Below are 24863 nucleotides of genomic sequence, written 5' to 3'. Positions count from 1 at the left end.
CCACACTAGAACAGCCGCTAATTGACTCGCTCTCGTGCGCACGTAATAACTGTACAATCGCTGCGCCACCGTCCCGCTTACATCACACACCCTCCATACACACGACATACATAGCCTTCTGTAAATACCTGGAAAATGACTCTTTATTTCAGACATTACGGTCATGCAGGTGTGTTCCAACTGACTTCTCTGTGCTCACACAGCGAAACTCCAGGGCGCAGCTGACGTACACGCGGCCGGCTGAGCCCGCTCCCTGGCCGGCTGACGTCAAGCGGTTTACGGTGCCCGCGCAGCCCCCACGGCCAGCGCGCCAGGTAGGCAGTGGCGAGCGGCGCCACAAACGGTCCGGCTACGTAAACATCCTCACCCGCCTGCGAGCACTTAACGCCGGACACGATGGAACCTGGCGACCGCGAACTGTACAAAGGATACGTTTGGCGCCAAAGTTTGACAGACAGTGGAATCCACCATGACCATATAACAGCGCATTTGTTCGTCGCAAGAACGCTCGCTAATTCACTCTACCACCCCGCTATATTAAATAATTCAATTTACAATTTCATACACGTATGCGAACTCCATAACTGCAAGTACTTTTCAAGGACCAGACCGCCTCCACCTCCTCCTCCTAGGAACCAGCGCCAAGTTTGACATGTGCCAGTAAACAAAGCTCACTTGCGCTTCCGCCACCAACCTAAGAAAATTGTTTCAAACTAAGCCACCAGCACTCAACCTCTTCCTACACGTGTCTGCTAAACAGACTCACCCTGCACTACGTCCGTGGATGGAGGAACGAATTTACTTTATTTAGGAATGGAGGATATGTATCACACCGACATGCCCTGCATCATACAGACCTGCAAAACACTCCTACATAACTCATTTATAACGTTCTACACACACGCTTGGAGTGTAAGGTATGTGATGCGTCTCAAACAGCCTCTCCATACAAATGCCAACCTCACCTTCACGAGTTGCAGCCAAGGATTGCTGCACGGTACACCCTGTTACCACTAACGAGGATATGGCGACCGAGTATCTCCCGGAATAGGGAGACACCCTCTACCAAGCGAAACGGCCTCCTAGGAGGGCGGATGAGCAGGTAGAGGCAGGGCACTCTCTTGTCCTTGGGATGGGAAACTGTCCCTAAAGGCGGAAGAGCCACATGATGGCCAACGGCATAGAATGAAGAAGGCAAGGAGAAACCACTTCATTAAAGATCTAATTAGATTTCTCAAGTATCATCAGCCATAATATGAATATGAAACAAGCTCTAGTAAAAATGCAATCCGGAGTAATAGCCCCTCATTCGGATGTCCAGGAGGGGACTACCAGAGATCTCGTTTCAACAGTTCATAGGAAGAAAGGAGCTATAGTAGAACTGGAACGGGGAACGTCCGCACCTTACTGCAGATGGGGAAGCTCGAAAACCTTAAGCAAGAAATGAAGAAAATGAAGTTGGATATACTAAGAGTGTCTGAAATGAGATGGCCTAACTGCGGAGATTTCTGGAGTGATGAGTACAGGTTAATTCACACAGGAACGATAGAAGATAGACCTGGAGAAGGTGGGGTTGGAGTAGTTATGAGTCGGAAATTGGGGCAGAGAGTGAAGGGATATATACAGTATGGAGGAAGGATAATACTTGTCAGTCTGGATACCAAACCTACAGAGACGGTTGTGATACAGGTCTATATGCCTACCACAAACCAGGAGGATGAGGAAGTTGAAGCTGTATATGAAGAGTTAAATGGAGCCATAAGAGGAATCAAAGGAGAAACAAACTTAATAATTATGGGAGACTGGAACGCAATAGTAGGAGATAAAGAGGTACAGCCAGCTGTTGGACGCTACGGCCTTGGTAAAAGGAATGATAGAGGAGACCGACTTATAGAATTTTGTAACAGGAATCAACTCATAATATCGAACACGTGGTTTCAACATCACCCCCGTAGAAGATACACCTGAAAGTCACCAGGGGATAGAGAACGATACCAAATTGATTACATTCTAGTCAAAAATAGATTTAGAAATCAACTAAAAGACTCTAGCAAGCCCAGATATTGTGAGTGATCACAACATGGTTGTTGCGGAATGCCGACTCAAGTTCAAATGCATAAGGAAGAAAATAGGAAATGGAAAACTGGATATAGGGAAGCTTGGAAACCGTGAGACGCAGAAGGAGTTCCAAGAAAGGGCTAAGGATCTAATTCAACAGCATCCTATAGAGAATGTAGAACAACATTGGGAAAATATGAGAGATGGCCTAATAAAAGCAGCTGAAGAGATAATTGGAAAACAAAAACCTGAAAAGAGGAAGGAGTGGATAACTGACGAAATAATACTTATGTTTGAGGAAAGAAGGAAGCTCAAAAATAATGAAACGGAAGAAGGGAAAACGGCATACCGAGTGCTTAGGAACAAAATCAACAGGAAGTTGAAGCAAGTAAAAGAAAGATTCCTTGAAGACAGATGCAAAGAAGTTGAAGATCTTCTGAAGAAAGGGAACCTTCAATTAGCATACAAAACAGTGAAACGCTTCTTCTCAGGAGGACAAAGGATTAGATGTAATGCCCTAATAAGAGAGGATAATAAGATGGTGTATAATCATGAAGATATAGCACTTACGTGGAAGGAATACCTAGAGAAATTATATGGAGGCAACGTACAAGATGACATGATTGAAAGTGAGGACGAAGTAGATAAAGATGAACTAGGAGACAGCATACTAAGGTCTGAATTTGATCAGGCACTACAGGCACTTAAGCACGGAAAAGCACCAGGAATTGACTCATTGCCTGCAGAAATCATCAAAGCAGCTGGAACAGAAATAAAAGATAAATTGTATAAATTAATCTGCCAAATATATGATACTGGAGAGCTGCCTGAGGACTTCAAAAAGTGTATTATTGTTCCATTACCAAAGAAAATGCCAGCAAAATCGTGTGCACAATACAGAACCCTCAGCCTAACATCACATGCATCAAAAATTTTGACGACCGTCCTCCTCAGAAGAATTGAAGGGAACGTGGAATGCATGCTCACAGAAGACCAGTTTGGCTTTAGAAGAGGGAGAGGTACGCGAGAAGCCATTATGGCCCTAAGGCTCATAATAGAAAAAAGAATGGAAAAAGGAAAGGACACCTACATAGCATTTATTGACCTCGAAAAAGCCTTTGATAAGGTTGAATGGAAAAAGCTATTCCAGATATTGAGGGAAACTGGAGCTAAGTATAAGGACAGGAGAACGATATGGAACATATACAAAGAAGAGGTGGCAATAGTGAGATGTGGGGAACATTAACAACAAGCAAAAATTAAGCAGGGTGTGAGACAGGGATGTGCACTCTCCCCTGTCCTCTTTAATATGTACATACAGAAAGCAATGGACGAGGTCAGAGAAAAGTTAGGACAAGCTAATGGAATCAGGATCCAGGGAAAAATAGTTGATATGCTGCGTTTTGCGGATGACATTGCTGTCCTAGCGGAAAATGAGGAAGAATTACAAGTAGTGTTGGAGGAAATGGAAAACACTCTTGCTACACGGTACAACATGAAAATTAATAAGTCAAAAACAAAAATCTTAGTTGCAAGCAAACAAAATAATCAAGCAATTACGAATATAAGGCTGAATGGAGAGAAGCTGAAAGAAATACAAGACTTTGTCTACTTGGGAAGCAGAATAACATCAGATGGTCGTAGTAGGAAAGATGTAATAAGTAGAATAAATCAGGCAAAGATTGCATTCTATGAAAGGAAAGGACTCCTCACATCAAATATGATAAGTCTGTCGTTAAGGAAACGGTTAATAAATACCTTTGTTGGGAGTGTGCTTCTCTACGGCAGCGAAACCTGGACACTTGGAGAGGACGAAAGAAGAAGGATTGAAGGATTCGAAATGTGGTGTCTGCGAAGGATGTTAAAAATTCCATGGACGTCCAGGATGACAAATGAAGAAGTCCTGCAGAGAGCGGAGGAAGTTCCAGTTCTTTGGAAGACGGTCAAGAAGAGGAGAGATATATGGATGGGACACATTCTGAGACATGAAAGTCTTCTCCACACTATAACGGAAGGCCTTGTGGAGGGCAAAAGGGCAAGAGGCAGACCTAGAAGAAAGTACATAAGCCAGATAATGCAGGACCTAGGATGCGGAAGTTTCACGGAATTGAAGACGCTGGCCGACAATCGCACTGAATGGAGAGCTGCTGCAAATCAATCTTAGGATTGGCAACTTAAGAAGAAGAAGACACACACGCTTGCTAATTGTAAACAGTTAAAAATAACTCATAGCACTGCCTACAGACATGCGAACCGCTCGTAAATAATGCAAAACATTTACCTCCATATAGCTAAACTACTGCTAATTTTCGGAAATAATTTCAGTGCATAGGCTGATGGAAGGAGGAACGAGTGTACTTTATTTATTTGCAACATATCTTTTTGAAACTTTTACTTCTCATACGTTTCGATATGTAAGGCTGACATAAGGCAGTTTCTGAACTCCAGTAGTGCACTACACTTGGCAACACAACCACACCCATCAAGATATTCATTCCAATCCAGATATGTAACTCATCTACAGATAAATTTGTCCAGTTATTTGTCTACTTATTCACATTCTGACCAGATTGCCGTTATTGCGCAAAAACAGCTCAGACTGCGCTGTGCTCCTCGGGGAAGTAAGGAAGGGCTGCACTCTATTTATTTGGAGCCCTTTTATTTAGTCGTGGAGTATATTTGTGACAAAACATCCGCACAGATCCGACTGTGGTCATCTGACACAGGCCACAGACTCGTAAACAACTCCTAATTTCGCCACACAATAGCAAACAGCTCTTAAATAATGCAGTACACAACATCAGCAGACGAGCTCTGTACTCTTAAACTCTCCAAATAAAGCACCGCACAGTGCACAGGCATGCTCGCAAAATTGTGCAACAGACGCGCCCAAACAGCACCAGCTGCCAAACCGACCAAAAGTCTCTGCTCGGCCTCCCCCAGACATGACCTCAACACAGTCGCATTCGCGCCTATCACCGGAGAAATTGATATCGCCTATGCGCCTTAGATTACGCTCCAAGGCAGGCCTCGCGCGCGTGTGGTCGGCGGGGAAGGGGATTCCAGATTCTCCAGCCACGTTCAGCTTCCGAGCGCTCGTGACAGCCGACACATGTGAAAGCTGCATTGTTCTTCTCATGTATACCGCCGGCGCCTCAGGTCTGGACCTGCCTTCACGTCTGTTCTCAAAATAGCTCATAGCTCGTTCACACACTCGATTAACGCGGCCGGGAAAACATTTACTACTCGCATGCAACCGAGATGGTGACGAAAACCAGTCACTCTGATCTGCGCTGCAGGCGCGTGTAATCATTGAGAACACTCTATTAATTTTTTTTGAACAACTTATTTAACCATACAGTGTATCTATCACGCTATCACAAAACACCAATCCCAGATGTGCCCTGGGCCATGTTGCACAGCCCACAGACACGCACCCAATCATAATTTCAGTACACACTATGCTACTATGCTACTAAATAATACATCACACTGATGTGTATATACGCTCAGTACTCGTAAACTATCCTAATAACGCATAGCAGAGCCTGCAGATCCGCTCGCAAAATAACTCAGTAGACGTGCGCAGGTACCCCCACTCCGCACCCTGCCCACAGGATCGTGGAGTCACCCATCCGCCTGACTTCAGGCCTCGCACAGCCCCTGCTCGGCTTCCGCAAGCGCGAGTTGGCGCGGTCAACGCGCTCGTCAGCGGTCAAAGCACACACAGACGTCCGTCCAGGACCGCGATCCCGAGCCGCGACCACCGAACACGGGTGAAAGTCAACTTTACCTCAACGTAGCATAATTCCAAAGCGCTGCCTCCCTACGCTAGACACATCATAGCAGCACATGTCTTTATCTCCTATGACACTGTTGCGCACTGCACATTGCTCCTCACGCGACATTACACGCCCCTTTAACTAAACATAACTACACATCCCTACTCTCGCCTCGTCACGTGACCAGCCATCTAAAAACCTTCTCCATATTATTCTTACTTTACATCACGTTTAAAAAAAAAAAAAAAATAAGATCTAATGTACACCTCTCACCGCACCTAACCTCACACCCATCCCACCATCAACATACGCAAACGTCCTCAACCCTATCTTGACACTCATATATCACCCCACAAAGCATGCCTATGAATCAATTTACCATTCTCATCCCCTCTTTTCGAATTACACACGTAGCCTCTATCTAAACACCAAACAACTCATCTTTCTCGCACTTTCAGCAGTAAAATTAATTTTACACCCACCCAGAAATACCAAACGCAATTAAAGAGTCAAACTTTTATACAGACTTACAATACTTACTACACAAAGTTTTATACAGAGCATCAAGCACATACGACAATATTCAAAGCCCGGTCCATATTTACCACCTCCACCTTCTATTAAATATTATTACCATTACCCCAACATTCTGTCAGCTCTCGATTTGTACCTATTTTTCCGCTCTTAACTGTTGTCACTAGCTGTTGAATACCACTATCTATAGATTGCATAAATTTCCACATTAAAAAAATCTCGCCCCACCGTTTAGAGACTCCTATATCCGAACACATAGCATCATTCAACTATCACTTGCTCTTATCTAATAACTCATCCATCAGGTCTGGGGGCAAGGTCATCCCTTTCTTTCTTTCTTTTCTTTCTTCCAGCAGCAGACAGCTATTTTTTTTTACAGTGGTAGCTAAACTGAGCCATCAACTTAACATCACCATTCGCGAAACTTATCTTCAAATACGTAAACACACTTACTCAGTTACACAGCCATCCCGCTCAGGACATGACCTTCAATATTACAGTTCTTAATCTAATAATAACCACCGAAACAAGTACTAAATGCTGAAACTAATCCCTTAGCGCCTTACAAAGCGGGTGCCCGAGCGCCGGCGGCGGCATGTCAAAGCCACATAGCTGGACATCTAAACAGCCGTCCACTCAGCCCCAGGACCAAAATGGTGAAGTGGGCTCTCCCTATACCTGCTCTCCAGCTATTGTCTAACGACATACAGTGCACAAATGGATTCCTGAATAGCGCAGATCTCCATCTCCCCCTTGCATCTCCAACAGGACATGTAAACAGTGTCTCCCCCAGACAGCGAACCCGACGTCATTCAGTCTTCGCTCACAATTTCCACTCGCATATATAAAACCATATTCACTCCTGCCAAAACTCACGTAATAATAAAAAAGCATTCTCCCTTTCCAAGCATATATGAGTATGCATTTATCTTCACCCATCTGATCTCTGCAATTTAAGTCAGAGAAAGACATATCTATTACCTTCTGCAACCTGTCTATAAACAGAACGATCTCAGTTACTACAACAGGACCTTGTTTTGATCATTCGCTGGATATGCGCGCTATGTTGTACGCCTCAAACTAGGTACAAGTACAACAGATCCTCAACACCCTATCATCTTTATCCTCTACCATCAAACAGTGAAAAAGTCACGAAGGCACCAATGCGATCCACCTCCAGTGCGGACAAACGGAATTCACAATACACCCCCTGAATAACTCAGAGTGCAGCCATCCAAGAATTCCTAACAGCTCGCCAAATCCAACACCTCAAACTACAAATGCCTATATGAACAAGATCATATTAAATATACACACACGCTGCAGAGACCCCTTTAAAATTTGATCACCCATACTCTAAGCGAAACAGCTCAAACAGTGTTTTCTAACACGCTTTTGCACAATGCCGAGCATTTCGTCTTTCTGCCGTGACTTCGAAGCCATTGTCCGATTCTAAACAGACATTAACACTGACTGATGCACGGTCTCTCACAGGAAACTATACCTTGCACCTTATAAATCATATTCTTACAGTCGATAGCATAACATTGAATGATTTTAAATAAAGGACAGCCACAATACAAGGAAACTAGAAGAGCCTGCTGGCGTTGTAGCCACTTCCCTCGAAAGTGATTGACCACCTCTACTTTTAAACTCATTTGTCGCAGTGACCGAATAGTTTATAATCTGCATTCAACTTCTAGTGATTGGTCATTCTTGCACACAAGTACAGGATCACCGTTTTCGGTGCTAGAAACCCTGGAAGTTGCGGTCCATCAACCATAATTTCTCCCCCAACTGAAGCAAGCATTGCCAGTCAATCATTATGTCGTACCCAATGCACAGATGCGATGGATAAGACACCACCGATCTACTGTAATATTATCCATCACAGTTGATACCGCAAAAAATTTTACAGTAAGTCCAACACTGGCCAATCATGTGACAGCTTGTTTTCTTAATTTCAGTATCATAGCTAAACCATACATCCTCTACTTTGCAAGTATCATTGCGACCATTCATAGATGACTGCTCAGCACGTCTATTCACACTTAATTCTCGAACACATAAAGACGATCAAATTATACCAGACAACGCTATACATATTTCTAAGACCTCGTGCATAGTACTCGATCAATCTCTCTGCGTATGGCGGTCACAGAGCTAGCTAGTCCTCTTGCGTTAAAAGACCATCCTCACCTCCGCATTGACCTACCTACCCCGCAACACCGCTACCCAATTATTCCTCAACCGAGCAGACGAATACAGCTACACTCCACCTCTCTTGACTGAATAGAGCTTTCCTAGTTGACTTTCACCCGCGTTCGGTGGTCGCGGCTCGGGATCGCGGTCCTGGACGGACGTCTGTGTGTGCTTTGACCGCTGACGAGCGCGTTGACCGCGCCAACTCGCACTTGCGGAAGCCGAGCAGGGGCTGTGCGAGGTCTGAAGTCAGACGGATGGGTGACTCCACGATCCTGTGGACAGGGTGCAGAGTGGGGGTCCCTGCGCACGCCTGCTGAACTATTTTGCGAGCGGATCTGCAGGCTCTGCTATGCGTTATTAGGATAGTTTACGAGTACTGAGCGTATATACACATCTGTGTGATGTACAGGGCTATTATAAATGATTGAAGCGATTTCATAAATTCACTGTTGCTCCATTCATTGACATATGGTCACAACACACTACAGATACGTAGAAAACCTCATAAAGTTTTGTTCGGCTGAAGCCGCACTTCAGGTTTCTGCCGTCAGAGTGCTCGAGAGGGCAGTGAGACAAAATGGCGACAGGAGCCGAGAAAGCGTATGTCGTGCTTGAAATGCACTCACATCAGTCAGTCATAACAGTGCAACGACACTTCAGGACGAAGTTCAAGAAAGATCCACCAACTGCTAACTCCATTCGGCGATGGTATGCGCAGTTTAAAGCTTCTGGATGCCTCTGTAAGGGGAAATCAACGGGTCGGCCTGCAGAGAGCGAAGAAACGGTTGAACGCGTGCGGTTAAGTTTCACGCGTAGCCCGCGGTAAATTGGCTCATGCCACAACTGGAGACCGACAGCGCCGACTCCATCTTTCAACAGGATGGTGCTCCACCGCACTTCCGTCATGATGTTCGGCATTTCTTAAACAGGAGATTGGAAAACCGATGCATCGGTCGTGGTGGAGATCATGATCAGCAATTCATGTCATGGCCTCCACGCTCTCCCGACTTAACCCCATGCGATTTCTTTCTGTGGGGTTATGTGAAAGATTCAGTGTTTAAACCTCCTCTACCAAGAAACGAGCCAGAACTGCGAGCTCACATCAACGATGCTTTCGAACTCATTGATGGGGACACGCTGCGCCGAGTGTGGGAGGAACTTGATTATCGGCTTGATGTCTGCCGAATCACTAAAGGGGCACATATCGAACATTTGTGAATGCCTAAAAAAACTTTTTGAGTTTTTGTATGTGTGTGCAAAGCATTTTGAAAATATCTCCAATAATAAAGTTATTGTAGAGCTGTGAAATCGCTTCAATCATTTGTAATAACCCTGTATTATTTAGTAGCATAGTAGCATAGTGTGTACTGAAATTACGATTGGGTGCGTGTCTGTGGGCTGTGCAACATGGCCCAGGGCACATCTGGGATTGGTGTTTTGTGATAGCGTGATAGATACACTGTATGGTTAAATAAGTTGTTCAAAAAAAATTAATAGAGTGTTCTCAATGATTACACGCGCCTGCAGCGCAGATCAGAGTGATTGGTTTTCGTCACCATCTCGGTTGCATGCGAGTAGTAAATGTTTTCCCGGCCGCGTTAATCGAGTGTGTGAACGAGCTATGAGCTATTTTGAGAACAGACGTGAAGGCAGGTCCAGACCTGAGGCGCCGGCGGTATACATGAGAAGAACAATGCAGCTTTCACATGTGTCGGCTGTCACGAGCGCTCGGAAGCTGAACGTGGCTGGAGAATCTGGAATCCCCTTCCCCGCCGACCACACGCGCGCGAGGCCTGCCTTGGAGCGTATTCTAAGGCGCATAGGCGATATCAATTTCTCCGGTGATAGGCGCGAACGCGACTGTGTTGAGGTCATGTCTGGGGGAGGCCGAGCAGAGACTTTTGGTCGGTTTGGCAGCTGGTGCTGTTTGGGCGCGTCTGTTGCACAATTTTGCGAGCATGCCTGTGCACTGTGCGGTGCTTTATTTGGAGAGTTTAAGAGTACAGAGCTCGTCTGCTGATGTTGTGTACTGCATTATTTAAGAGCTGTTTGCTATTGTGTGGCGAAATTAGGAGTTGTTTACGAGTCTGTGGCCTGTGTCAGATGACCACAGTCGGATCTGTGCGGATGTTTTGTCACAAATATACTCCACGACTAAATAAAAGGGCTCCAAATAAATAGAGAGCAGCCCTTCCTTACTTCCCCGAGGAGCACAGCGCAGTCTGAGCTGTTTTTGCGCAATAACGGCAATCTGGTCAGAATGTGAATAAGTAGACAAATAACTGGACAAATTTATCTGTAGATGAGTTACAGGTCTGGATTGGAATGAATATCTTGATGGGTGTGGTTGTGTTGCCAAGTGTAGTGCACTACTGGAGTTCAGAAACTGCCTTATGTCAGCCTTACATATCGAAACGTATGAGAAGTAAAAGTTTCAAAAAGATATGTTACAAATAAATAAAGTACACTCGTTCCTCCTTCCATCAGCCTATGCACTGAAATTATTTCCGAAAATTAGCAGTAGTTTGGCTATATGGAGGTAAATGTTTTGCATTATTTACGAGCGGTTCGCATGTCTGTAGGCTGTGCTATGAGTTATTTTTAACTGTTTACAATTAGCAAGCGTGTGTCTAGAGCATTATAAATGAGTTATGTAGGAGTGTTTTGCAGGTCTGTATGATGTGGGACATGTCGGTGTGATAGATATACTCCATTCCTAAATAAAGTAAATTCGTTCCTCGATCCATGGACTTACTGCAGGGTGAGTCTTTTTAGCAGAAACGTGTAGGAAGAGGTTGAGTGCTGGTGGCTTAGTTTGAAACAATTTTCTTAGGTTGGTGGCGGAAGCGCAAGTGAGCTTTGTTTACTGGCAGATGTCAAACTTGGCGCTGGTTCCTAGGAGGAGGAGGTGGAGGCGGTCTGGTCCTCGAAAAGTAGTTGAAATTAGGGAGTTGAACACTTTTGCATACATGTATGAAATTGTAAATTGAATTATTTAATATAGCGGGGTGGTGAGAGTGAATTAGCGAGCGTTCTTGCGACGAACAAACGCGCTGTTATATGGTCATGGTGGATTCCACTGTCTGTCAAACTTTGGCGCCAAACGTATCCTTTGTACGGTTCGCGGTCGCCAGGTTCCATCGTGTCCGGCGTTAAGTGCTCGCAGGCGGGTGAGGATGTTTACGTAGCCGGACCGTTTGTGGCGCCGCTCGCCACTGCCTACCTGGCGCGCTGGCCGTGGGGGCTGCGCGGGCACCGTAAACCGCTTGACGTCAGCCGGCCAGGGAGCGGGCTCAGCCGGCCGCGTGTACGTCAGCTGCGCCCTGGAGTTTCGCTGTGTGAGCACAGAGAAGTCAGTTGGAACACACCTGCATGACCGTAATGTCTGAAATAAAGAGTCATTTTCCAGGTATTTACAGAAGGCTATGTATGTCGTGTGTATGGAGGGTGTGTTCTAGTGTGGTCCAAACGTGCTGTTGTATAGTCATGGCGGATTCCACTGTCGAGCAAAATTTGCCGCCAAAAGTGGAGCATTGCGTTCTCGATCGCACCAGGACACGTGGCGAACGGCTGTGCGAGGTCGGTATCTGCAGGTTCGGACTTGCTCAGGGTACGGTCGACCGTTGTGTGATTCAGCTCCGAGGCAGACAATTTTGGCGGGAAATGTGCAGAGGCGACGAATACACGTGGTGAGCGGACAAGGGGCCGCTGTGACGTCAGACTCGACAAGTTCCAGCGTGTCCAGCGAAAACATGTTTACGACGTGGGAGCGATCGCTGGGCTCGCTCCCCGCGCTAGTGGCCGGCCGCCTCACGTGACAGGCGTAGGCAGTGTCTCCGCGTGCTGGCCAGGGGGTGGCGAGGATTTGAACCAATTCAGTTGGATCGCGGACGTCGTGGTGACTGCACTGTGATATCAAAGATGTGTGTGCTGACTGTGTTGGAGAACAAGTGATGACAGTACTGCTTGAAATAAAGTCTTCACTCCCTTCCCCCCTGCAAAATCAAAGGACGTGAATTACGTTACTATAAGTGCAGTTTATTATTTGACGTGATTATGATAGGCTACCAGTGAAAAAAGATAAGTGACGAAGAAAGCTCGTACATGTGATCAGTTATGGTGTTGGGGATTTGAACTTGTGATATATTTTTGTTATGGATGTAAGGAGAATGGCTCTCTCACCAAGAAAAGCGGACATCTTGAATAAATAATAAGTTATAATAATACATAGAACTACAGTTTTCGAGAGAATATTGTGTTGGATTTTGAATTTGGCGCAATTTTCTAGTGGAGGTAGGCCTATAATAATAAATGATAATGAATGATAATAAATGATAATGAATGATAATAAATGACAATCAATGATAATGAATGTTAATAAATGATAATGGTTCAACTGGCTCTGAGCACTATGGGACTTAACATCTGAGGTCATCAGCCCCCTAGAACTTAGAACTACTTAAACCTAACTAACCTAAGGTCATCACACACATCCATGCCCGAGGCAGGATTCGAACCTGTGACCGTAGCAGTCGCACAGTTCCGGACTGCAGCGCCTAAACCGCGTGGTCACCGCGGTCGGCAAATGATAGTGAATAATAATAAACAAAAGTAAGGTTTTGTAGCCATTATCGTGTAGGAATTTGATTTTGGAGAGAATTTTCTAGTCGATGCAGGTCAATAATAATAAATAATAATAAATGATAATAAATAATAATAAATGATAATAAATGATAATTAATGATAATAAATGACAATGAATGTTAATAAATGATAATGAATGATAATGAATAATAAACAAAAGTAAGGTTTTGCAGCCATTATCATGTTGGAATTTGAATTTGGACAGAATTTTCTAGTGGAGGCAGGTCAATAATAATAAATAATAATAAATGATAATGCATGATAATAAATGATAATCAATAGTAATAAAAAGACAAGTACTGTCTTTGTATGCATTATCCTTTTGGAATTCAAACTTCCCGCCATTTTTTCTTCTGGAGGCTTAGGTTAGTGGACGTAGCACAATTGGACTATTTTCCCACCAAAATTCAAACTTCCCGCCATTTTTTCTGGAGGTTCGGTTAGTGGTCATAGCACAATTGGACTATTCTCCCACCAAAATCAGCCATCTTGGATGACGTCATGCGATGTTGCCACGTCTAAATGCCGCCATCTTGGATGACGTCATCTTGAATAAATTTGGCAACAATTCGACGTGTGCTGGCACATAGGTTGTCCCCCTACTTACATGAACAATATTCGTGTAACATTTTGTGAAGTTGATAGTAGTTGCTCTTATTAAATTATATGTGAACGCCCGTTTGACATTTTATAAATAAAGGTTTTTTTGTGTGTGTCTCTGGACGTTTATATTGTGCATGATGTGTCATCTCTACACAATCCAACAAGGTCTGGCCCATTCCAGTGTTTGGATTGTGTACACACATGTACAACACAAGCAAAATGACAAGAATCATTGCATATTGAGCAACCACTGTTGTATATTTGTAACAAGGTATAAGTATGAAATCTTATTCTGACACAAACAGACGTGGCATGACAAATATATGACGTTTTAACAAATGGCACATTTATAAAATCATAACCTTCTTATAACATAATTCAAAAACAGAACAAATGAGTACGTTCATTGAGGCGCATGTTATTCATTTGAATCCACACTGACACACTCACACACACGGCACACGTTTCTTGCAGGAACGGAAGTAACATTAGTTCTGACTAGCAAGTTGAGGGATGGCTAACGGCTGAGAAGAAAGCAACGTCGATTACAGCGATGGTGCCACAGGCGCCCGCATCTTCTTGAGGCAGGATGGCTCTCACCTAAGAGCTCGTTGTTGACATCTTGTCCGACGGTGCATCTGTGATCGGTGACCTCTCGCGGCTCAGCCACAGGTCATTGCTCCTTCTATAGAAGTTTTAGAGCAAGGGAGGGACCGTGATAAGACAAGAGCCTATTTTTTGTTCAGGCCCTCAAAGTTGGTGTCATTAGGCACACAAGGTCAGCTGGGCTGTCGCTCCACCTGACGTGGCGAGCAACAAATATAGAAACCTTCTTGGACCTCTTCATTGCTGCCCCCAATCCGCACTGTGTACAGAGACCAGGACCGACCTGTTTGTCGTACACAGAGGTGCTGGACGTCTCCTCTCCTTGGCTGCTGAGTTGACCACCGTCCCCGTCGATTCAGGGGGTGGTCTGCATGCCATCACCATCGTCAGCTGTGTGCTCCCCTCATTGCTGTCTCCTTGTTCCTTGTCAGCTCGTGTGTGGTGTGCCAGGTGTCGTAGCTTCAACTCCCTCTTTCTCAGTCACGCCACCTTAACACACTAAGACAACTAATTTAAGTACATGGAAAGTGCTCATGTTTAACCATCAGTACCATACTTTTTTTGTGACAATGAACTTGTTTCATTACAAAAGGAATAATTTTACTTGTTTGTAAATCAGCTTCAGGATCAATTAAAATAGAAATGTAACAGAACTTTTTTTTATACATAAACATAAAAATGTACCAGACGACTTGCTTCACAGTCGTTCACACACACACACACTATCAAGGGATAGGGAATCAAGATTATCTGGACAGGATCCCATCACCGTTTCTAGCTACCAATTCCTACGACTAACACGGTGTTGGCCAACCCGACTATATATGTACTATTTACTACTTTATATCTCTAATCTTGTTTTTTCTTTTGAATTCCCTATGTGGCAGACGTCCCTCTTATTGTGGCTGCGAACATGTATAAAACACAACAAACTTAGACATGTGTCAGTCTTACCAAGATTTTTGTTGGAAGTTTGGATAGCGTCCTTTATCGTGTTCTATTGCGACACCTCTTCTCTCCTCTGTTTTCTCTCCGTTTTCTCCTTTTGTTACGAATGGTTTTATAAGGCCTGTGAACATGTTTCGGATTAGCAATGTCACAATGGCACAACACAAATATAGCTCACTGCTCACATTCGCTGTTGTTACACTATCTTGGTATCAACAAGTATCTCTGGCGTATTCATGCTGCTACTCACTCTGTAGGTGATTACATCCGGTTCGTTTTAACATGCACTGGGTGCGCTAATTCTCGCAACTGCACATAGCTGTCCACCTCATACGTATTCAGGGGCATACGAGATGCGTCGGTGCGTCCTCGTAACGGCCTACGGGATTGGCCACCTTAAATATGTTCTCTAATGACGGAGATACAATTACGGGGAACTTTTCTGTAATTTACAGAGTTTCTAATCTATCTTTTTCTAGGGGTACGCCCACAAATACTTGTTTTCCATTCATTAATCATGTGTTTTTTACAAAATAATCTCGTGCACTTCATTTTTACAACATCGAGAGGCGAGATATCATTATTAATAATAAAAACACAAAAATATCGGCACATATAAAGGAGACATTCTAGCACTAAGATCAGTATATACACAAACAAACAAGACTTTAAAAAAATCCGTATTCTAAGCCTATATTTACTACTTCTGCGCTCTGGTCTAGTCGTTCGTAATCCTGCCCGTTAAGGTGGGATGGACCAGGCTTCGGAGGGCGGACTTCGACCTCTTCCTGGTTGTTATTTTGGTAACCATTATTCCTGTTCCTTCCCGATTGCTGATTACCGCCCCAGGTCCTTTGTGATTTACTATGTTGCACCGGAGAGTGTCACTCTTCTTCCGTGTACCTTCTTTTCGAGTTGCCATTACTCTTATTTTGATTGTGGCCGTTGTAGTTCGGTGCTGGCCTACTATCTCACTGGGGTCCATTATTTCGATGGTTGTTATTTTGTTCACGCTATGGGCGTTTCTCCCGCGCCTGTTCTTCTTGAAATGCGAATTCCAGTTCGCACAAAATACCCTTAAATACCTCAGTATCGCTACCACAACGATCGGCAAGTGATTGTTGATACGAGATTGGAAGTTTCATGTAGAATAATCTGATGATTTCGGAACCGCTACATGGGTTGTCTAGGTACTGGTTCCTTTTTGTCATATTTTCAAAAAATTTGACCAGACTCCGGTACCCTGCCCCTTCCGTATCTTTGGACATCATAATTTCTTGTTTGATCCTTTCTTGGGTTTCTTTAGACCAATACTTGCCCAAGAAGGCATTTTTTAATTCTTCGAACGAGACGCTCGTCTTCGCTACATTTCTCATGTAGTCAGCGGTCGCGCCCTCCATATGGCAGCACACAAAATCCAGCTGGTACATCAATGGCCAGTGTGGGGGCAAAAATAACTCGAATTGTCCCATAAAAGTTTTTGGATGCAAGCTATTACCTTCGTCCTTGTAGTGATGGAACTTTCGGACTGATACAAAATGCTTGTAGTCAAACCGGTCATCATTCCAGTTATCATTTCGACCGTTCTTACGATTCGTATGCACTTCGGGACGTGGACTAATTCGTTCCGACACCCTATCGTCATCTCTCCCCCTCTGTATGTTCGACAGTTGTTCGGTACATCTAATCAGCCGGCAGCAATTGTGCTCACTGGACTGCTGCGCGCTGTCCGTGTTTATCTCGGTCGTTGCCTCAGAGCTGTGAATGAAGGCGTGGCTCCCGTTGCTTATAGTGTCAACTTCGTCACACCGTGAAGCGGTTATCTGTGTTCCGGCAAGTGACAGTTCAGTTGACGCAGTAATTACACCTTTCTCCTTTCCTGATGTCTCTGTAATGAGACGTTTTACCTCGTCCTCTAAATTTCTTTTTAATGTCTCCACCTCCTCTTTCAACATCTCGTTAGGCCCTATGTCCGGTTGCTCTTCGACACGTTTTATCCGGCTTTGTAGCCTTGATAACATGACCTTTCCTACTTTTGCCGTGCTTTGCGTGGAGTCCCGAGTTTCTCTCGCTATTTTCCTTGCACCTTTCGCAATTAATTTGGCTTCAGTTGCCGTTCGTTTGATGATGGCAATCTCTTTCTCTATTTTGACGCCGAGATTCTTTACCTCTTCTTTTACTTCCCTGTGAACTTCTGTTAGCCTATAGTTCAGTTCCGAATTCGCCTTTTTAATTTCGGCATTAACGTTGGCGCTCTGATCTTTCAGCTCCGAATTCGCCTTTTTAATTTCGCCATTAAGGGCTGCGTTCTGCTCTAAGTTCACCGTTCGCATCTGTTGCAACAGGTCCGTAATGTTTTTGAGAGTAGCCGCATTTTGATCCTCGTTCTTTTGTGGTTGAAAATGCGACTCTTCTCCTCTGTTCTGAGGAACTCTTCGATACCTAGACAAGTACCGCCTCCGCGCCCCCGTCGGATCACTTGTGAATGAATCGTTTGATAACGGTCGGACACCGTTTTGTTCCAACACACTCTGGCTTCTTAGGCTGGATCTTCCATACTTGTGGATTAATCCTGTACTCCCTGCGTCCCCCGAGCCCTCAGTATCACTGCCTGAATCAACGACCTTGCTATTCAGCAGACTAAACCAGTCGTGAGACGCAGTCTCAGGAAGTTTCAACTCGCGTTTGTCACGCTCATCGATAGAGCTTTTCCTACTATCACCTATGTTCTCCCGAGTAACTGTCTGATTATATTCTGCCGTTGTCTTGCCTTTTCCCCTCGTTATCATTTGCACTTTTATGTTACACGAAAACTCAAAACCCAGGTACCCCTTACACTCAATAATTAGATAACGCAAAACATATATCGGGACACAAACTGATACACTGGGTGTGAGCAATGACCCGACAAACAGTTCATGAAGCATTCCCCCAAAAAAGGCTAGCGCCAATGATTGTGTTCTGTGTGCTCAGCATCGGCTGATTACGGCACTGCACATTATAAGTACTCCAACAAATCACAAATACAATGCACAGGCACCTATAAATATCAATTTGAAAGGACAGCACATGAAGAAGACAATGTAACTTATTGTAAATAATGTTACCCGTTTTTCAATTAAAAATGGCTAAGCAATGGATCACGTGGAAAAATTTCCTTTTTCAAGACTACTTCCTAGCAAATCCCGAAGTATCGTATCCTGGCATGGGTCAGCCATATGTAACACTCCACCTGTCACTTATCTGGTTTTGGTGTGTGTTCACCCCAGGTAATTGACTAACAGATCAACAGAGTGTGCAAAACTGCCGCAATGTCGGATAACGCAAAGAAAGTAATAAGGCCCTGTGATTCCTGATTGAACTGCGGTGCAGTGTTGACATTAATTGGTTCAGAATTGATCCCTTTTAATTAAAAAGGGGTACATATTGATGTTATATTCAGCTATTGAACACCAGATGCAAATGTTGAACATAAAATTAATTAAGAAAGTTACTTGGGATTTCAACTACTTGATTGAAAACAGATGCAGTCGATTAGCACAGATTTATTTTAACTCACGACCTCCAATCACCACATTACATGACTCTCCTAACAGGCAGTGGTAATAAATTGCATTTGCGTGGAGTAAAGCGCAATAAATCGAAAGTAATTCCTATCAACTGACCCAGGCATAATGCGAAGTGCGAGAAGAATTCTACAATACACGGCCCATGAAACCCTCATGGAAACTTTGCCAACGTGATCCAGCAAATTAATCAGTGGCCGGAGTGGGCGCAATATCACCGAATTCAGCGTGGCGGAGCGGCGTTGTGCGGACGTCGGCCGACCTCGTGGTGCTGCAAGGCTGCGCTCGTCTACTCACTCCTAGCTATCTTGCTCAGTACATAGCTGAACCAAAACTTCCTATCTCCAAGCTCAATCGCTCCATTTGCTAAGTCCTAAACTGCAGAGATGCTCACTCTTTCTCCGGCAAGCTGAGTAAAGAACACTACATTCGCACTCTAGGCAAGCTGGGAACGGAAGACCTCTACGGAGACTTCTCACAGCCCGCTCTTCGCCTCGGTTTCCCCTCCCGCAAAATCACTTACGCCAATTGCAGCGCAAGTCGCGTTAATTATGTGTCGCTTCCCAGCACCGACCAATGCCTGCTCTGGGAAGTGAACAAATTCCCACAAAATTTCCCTTCCTCTCAACTTCTGCTGTTTAGCTCCTCCCAGGCCACCCATCAAGGTTAGCAGCTGCACAAACACCAATTTTTCCGGAATTCTGACTCCCAGGAGAGTACTTCAAATTCCTTGGTCCTATGTTCCCATCGGAGGCTGGCGTATTTCATTCTGTTGCTCTTCACCTGATTTACTTCAGACTCTGCGGACCGTGAATTCAGCGTGAAGCTGCTGTAGTGACGAACACGCATATTTTGACCTCTGTTGACCGCTCCACTGTAGCTTTCTGTGGCTTTCTCGCATGTTTCATTGAAAACGCGATGATGGACATTTATCAACAGGCATACAAGTTCCCGGTACACCAGCATGGGGTCAACCACCCACTCACTCTCACTCATCTTCAGGCAGCTGGAGGCCATGCCCCTTTACCGCTTTCTCAGAGCTTGAGCCGCCCTAAGCTGCCTATTGTCGCTTCCCTTCACCACTCCCCAGCCACGCGCCGCGGTCATTTATGAGTACTTCCCTGGGATAAACTAGCCTCCAGTAAATCGACGCGTTTCCACAAAGTTTTCATGTCATGTGAATTACTTTAAAACCATCATCCAACAATGATTATTCTAATATGTCCATACTATAACATCTACAAGATGCATTGTGCCTTGTCAGTTATTTTGTTCAGCCCTACTGTTTGCTCAAAGTGAGTTAGGTGATCTTTAATGACTTCATGTAAGGGGCATAGTTCTTGCTATCTTACATCTGCAATTAAACTCACTGGAGTTCCCAGAACCAGTCTATTCACATAGAACCTAAAACATGTTACAGTCATTTAGGACGTTCTTGAACATGTACTTCTTTTACTCACTGGTTTGCTCACCATGATGATAACAGAATTTAATGTAGTCCACTTTGTGCAGTCTATACTCTTTGACTGAATATACTACTTAATGAGCTCCCTGTTAGGCCATGAACGTCCAAGCGATGTCGAGACACTACATTTCTGGAATTCAGATGCACTATTTCTCTAATCTGAAACGTATGGACATATAATGACGAAATTTTCGGATTTCATTCTTGTCGTTCGCTGACATGGTAAATGATTTAACCAGGATAAAATCACTAACTGCGTATGTAATAGGCCACACTAATTTATCGTGAACATATTTGCGTTTCCATAGTTTACGTTTCAAAGTATCCAATCCTATTTTCTGAAGCTATTCTTGTGTGGTCCGCTGCAGGTGGGAACTGAAGTTGCAGTGTAAAAATACTGCTTGTATTTCTTCCTAATTTCACAGTACATGTCAGTGAACCAGCATTAAATTAGTATGAAATACTAATTATGTTCTCGAAATAAAGTAATTTTTCAGCACAATTTCTAAGATTTCTTTCCAAAATGTGCCCTACAAGTTGTACAACTTCTTTGGGTTGAATACAGGATGATAAGCAGACATTAAAATTTATTTTACATTATTTGCTTCTAAAAATCTCTGCAGCTCGTGGATTAGTGGTTAGTGTCACTGCTTCTAAATCGCAGGGGTCGTGGTTTGATTCCCAGGGGGGGGGGGAGGCGAGAGGGGGGGGAGGTTTTCTTCACTCAGTGATTGAGTGTTGATGTTGCCTTCTTTTTATTTCAGCTCCATCAAAATGCATCTCACCGAAGTGGTGTCAAATATAAATACTAGGAGGCCGAACAACACCAGATGGAATCTCCCAGCCAACAGTCCTATAGTATAATTTCATTTTTTTCTTCTAAAAACATTTTCCATCCATTCGACTGGAACTGTGAGACATTTCCTGTCAACACCTTTTCTGACTTAATAGTATTCCTCAAATAACCCTGCATTAATTACTTGATCATTGTCCATCTGCTGGCTTTTTGCAACATGTATATTCAGAAAATATTTTGAGAGTAGTGGGCCACAAATGTCCAATACTATCAGCTCTCCTGGTTTTCTTAGATGTGCTGTGACACATGAATCCCTTATGTTGTGTGACTGGGAATTTTTTTCTGACAGACATAGCGGACTTTCAGCACTGCACATGTCCCACAATAACACATTCCTGCTACTTCAAGTTACATTTTTGGGTGTGAAATACACTCCTGGAAATGGAAAAAAGAACACATTGACACCGGTGTGTCAGACCCACCATACTTGCTCCGGACACTGCGAGAGGGCTGTACAAGCAATGATCACACGCACGGCACAGCGGACACACCAGGAACCGCGGTGTTGGCCGTCGAATGGCGCTAGCTGCGCAGCATTTGTGCACCGCCGCCGTCAGTGTCAGCCAGTTTGCCGTGGCATACGGAGCTCCATCGCAGTCTTTAACACTGGTAGCATGCCGCGACAGTGTGGACGTGAACCGTATGTGCAGTTGACAGACTTTGAGCGAGGGCGTATAGTGGGCATGCGGGAGGCCGGGTGGACGTACCGCCGAATTGCTCAACACGTGGGGCGTGAGGTCTCCACAGTACATCGATGTTGTCGCCAGTGGTCGGCGGAAGGCGCACGTGCCCGTCGACCTGGGACCGGACCGCAGCGATGCACGGATGCACGCCAAGACCGTAGGATCCTACGCAGTGCCGTAGGGGACCGCACCGCCACTTCCCAGCAAATTAGGGACACTGTTGCTCCTGGGGTATCGGCGAGGACCATTCGCAACCGTCTCCATGAAGCTGGGCTATGGTCCCGCACACCGTTAGGCCGTCTTCCGCTCACGCCCCAACATCGTGCAGCCCACCTCCAGTGGTGTCGCGACAAGCGTGAATGGAGGGACGAATGGAGACGTGTCGTCTTCAGCGATGAGAGTCGCTTCTGCCTTGGTGCCAATGATGGTCGTATGCGTGTTTGGCGCCGTGCAGGTGAGCGCCACAATCAGGACTGCATATGACCGAGGCACACAGGGCCAACACCCGGCATCATGGTGTGGGGAGCGATCTCCTACACTGGCCGTACACCACTGGTGATCGTCGAGGGGACACTGAATAGTGCACGGTACATCCAAACCGTCATCGAACCCATCGTTCTACCATTCCTAGACCGGCAAGGGAACTTGCTGTTCCAACAGGACAATGCACGTCCGCATGTATCCCGTGCCACCCAACGTGCTCTAGAAGGTGTAAGTCAACTACCCTGGCCAGCAAGATCTCCGGATCTGTCCCCCATTGAGTATGTTTGGGACTGGATGAAGCGTCGTCTCACGCGGTCTGCACGTGCAGCACGAACGCTGGTCCAACTGAGGCGCCAGGCGGAAATGGCATGGCAAGCCGTTCCACAGGACTACATCCAGCATCTCTACGATCGTCTCCATGGGAGAATAGCAGCCTGCATTGCTGCGAAAGGTGGATATACACTGTACTAGTGCCGACATTGTGCATGCTCTGTTGCCTGTGTCTATGTGCCTGTGGTTCTGTCAGTGTGATCATGTGATGTATCTGACCCCAGGAATGTGTCAATAAAGTTTCCCCTTCCTGGGACAATGAATTCGCGGTGTTCTTATTTCAATTTCCAGGAGTGTACATGTAGCTGATGTGAACTTAATTTATGAAGTCATCCCTTGCATTACTGGATATACACAATGTGCAGTGATTGGAAGTCGCATGTGACCTCTGGTTTAATATACCCAGATCTTTACAATAACTGGTATGGATCTCCACTTGTAAAGGTTCATCAAACTTTTCTTGGACCACACTGAAAAACCTCAGATGAATCCTGCTCTATCTTAATGTTTCTCAATAACTTTTTATTGTATTTTTCACCTGCTACACCCTTCATGTAGTTCATGCAAATTTCTTTCACTATTCCTTGTGGTGAATTTACTTCTCCTAGATTTCCAGTTAATGTTGACAGCATGTTAGTTACAACATTCTCTTCTCCTAGGATATATTCAGTTTGATAGTTATACTGTTGAAATGCGAGTACCTGTTTTCTTAGGTAGTTGTGTTTTTGCTTAAATTTCATTAAAATGATTATTCTTTGACATCTGTACACAGAGATGTATCATTCCAAATGATGGTCAACGTTTCTCTCTCAATAACAATGTATTCTCTCTCCCACACAATTAATGCTTTGCTGGCAAATGTGGTTGTGCATTGCTCACTTCGACCATCAACCTCATATACTTGAAATAGATGGAAAATGATCCTGTACTTCCTGCCATCTGAGCCAAGGTAAAATTGTTTTGTCAAATCTGTATAAAGTAGAATTAACGCTGATAAGTCAAAATGAACTGCTCTGAAAAATTTTATGCTGCATCTCTCCTCAGGTCTGCATCTTTCTTAAACAATTTCAGTAGGTGAAGTAATGAAAGATTGTGTCTCCTCCAGTAACATCCAGTGAATCCTAAATATGATTTTAAGTTTCATCCACACATTGGTGTAGGAAAATTCTCAGTTGTCGTCATCCTCTGTGGGATGGATTCAAACATTTTGCATCATTGCGGGCCTGAGAAATCTTAATTGATTTTTTTCAAGCTTTAATTTCGTTAAGTTTACAGTGACTCAAGCGCTCTTAAATGCACTTTGGTTACGTTATAACATAGTGAGATGTTCCTCCCATGATGCAGATCCAAGTAAAACATCTTTGGCACAAACAGTAATGCACTTAAGCTGTTACGGTTCTAATACCTAAACAAGTTCTTTTATAAAGGCGGCAAATGATATTTCAAACCAAATGAGTTTCTCTTAAATTTATAGCTCCGATCATTGCGTAGAAACACAGAGCATTTCTGGATGCCTGAGTGAAATGAAACTTGCCATTAATTGCTTGTAAATTCTGAACTGCTTGAATACCTGAAAACATTATATTACTGTAGTAGCTCTTCTCAATTCTTGGGTTGATCCCTCTGCAGAGGAATGATCCTGTCGACTTCTTTAGCACCCAGTACAATTACCGCAGTTCCATTTTGCTTCATTACTGCAGGAGTAGGACTACTACACCCACTCGATGATTTCCAAATCTAGCATTCTCTGAATTTCTTTGTCAATAGCAGATTTCATGGATGATGGCGCAAAGTAAGATTTTATATGAAATGCTTCACAACCTTTTACGTTTAATTTGCAAAACATCTTTTCATTAGTCCGAGCTCGGACGGAAGTAAACCTTGGCGGTACCTCAGTACGTGTCTCAGCTCAGTGTTCGGTTGCTTGATAATTTGTGTTAACTTATCATATTTCGCCTGAATATCTGCAGCAGCGTCATTCACGTCATCCCTCGTCTTCACGTCATTATCTTTCCCTGAAAACTGAGGAGTCACAACTCCCGCATCTTCTATCAAGCTAATAAAACGAAGGTTCACGCCTAAATAATTTTCACGATCTTC

This window comes from Schistocerca cancellata, chromosome 7, assembly GCF_023864275.1.
Source record: "Schistocerca cancellata isolate TAMUIC-IGC-003103 chromosome 7, iqSchCanc2.1, whole genome shotgun sequence".
NCBI lineage: Eukaryota > Metazoa > Arthropoda > Insecta > Orthoptera > Acrididae > Schistocerca > Schistocerca cancellata.
The sequence above is the reverse complement of the archived record's forward strand: the minus strand, read 5'-3'. Positions refer to the sequence as shown.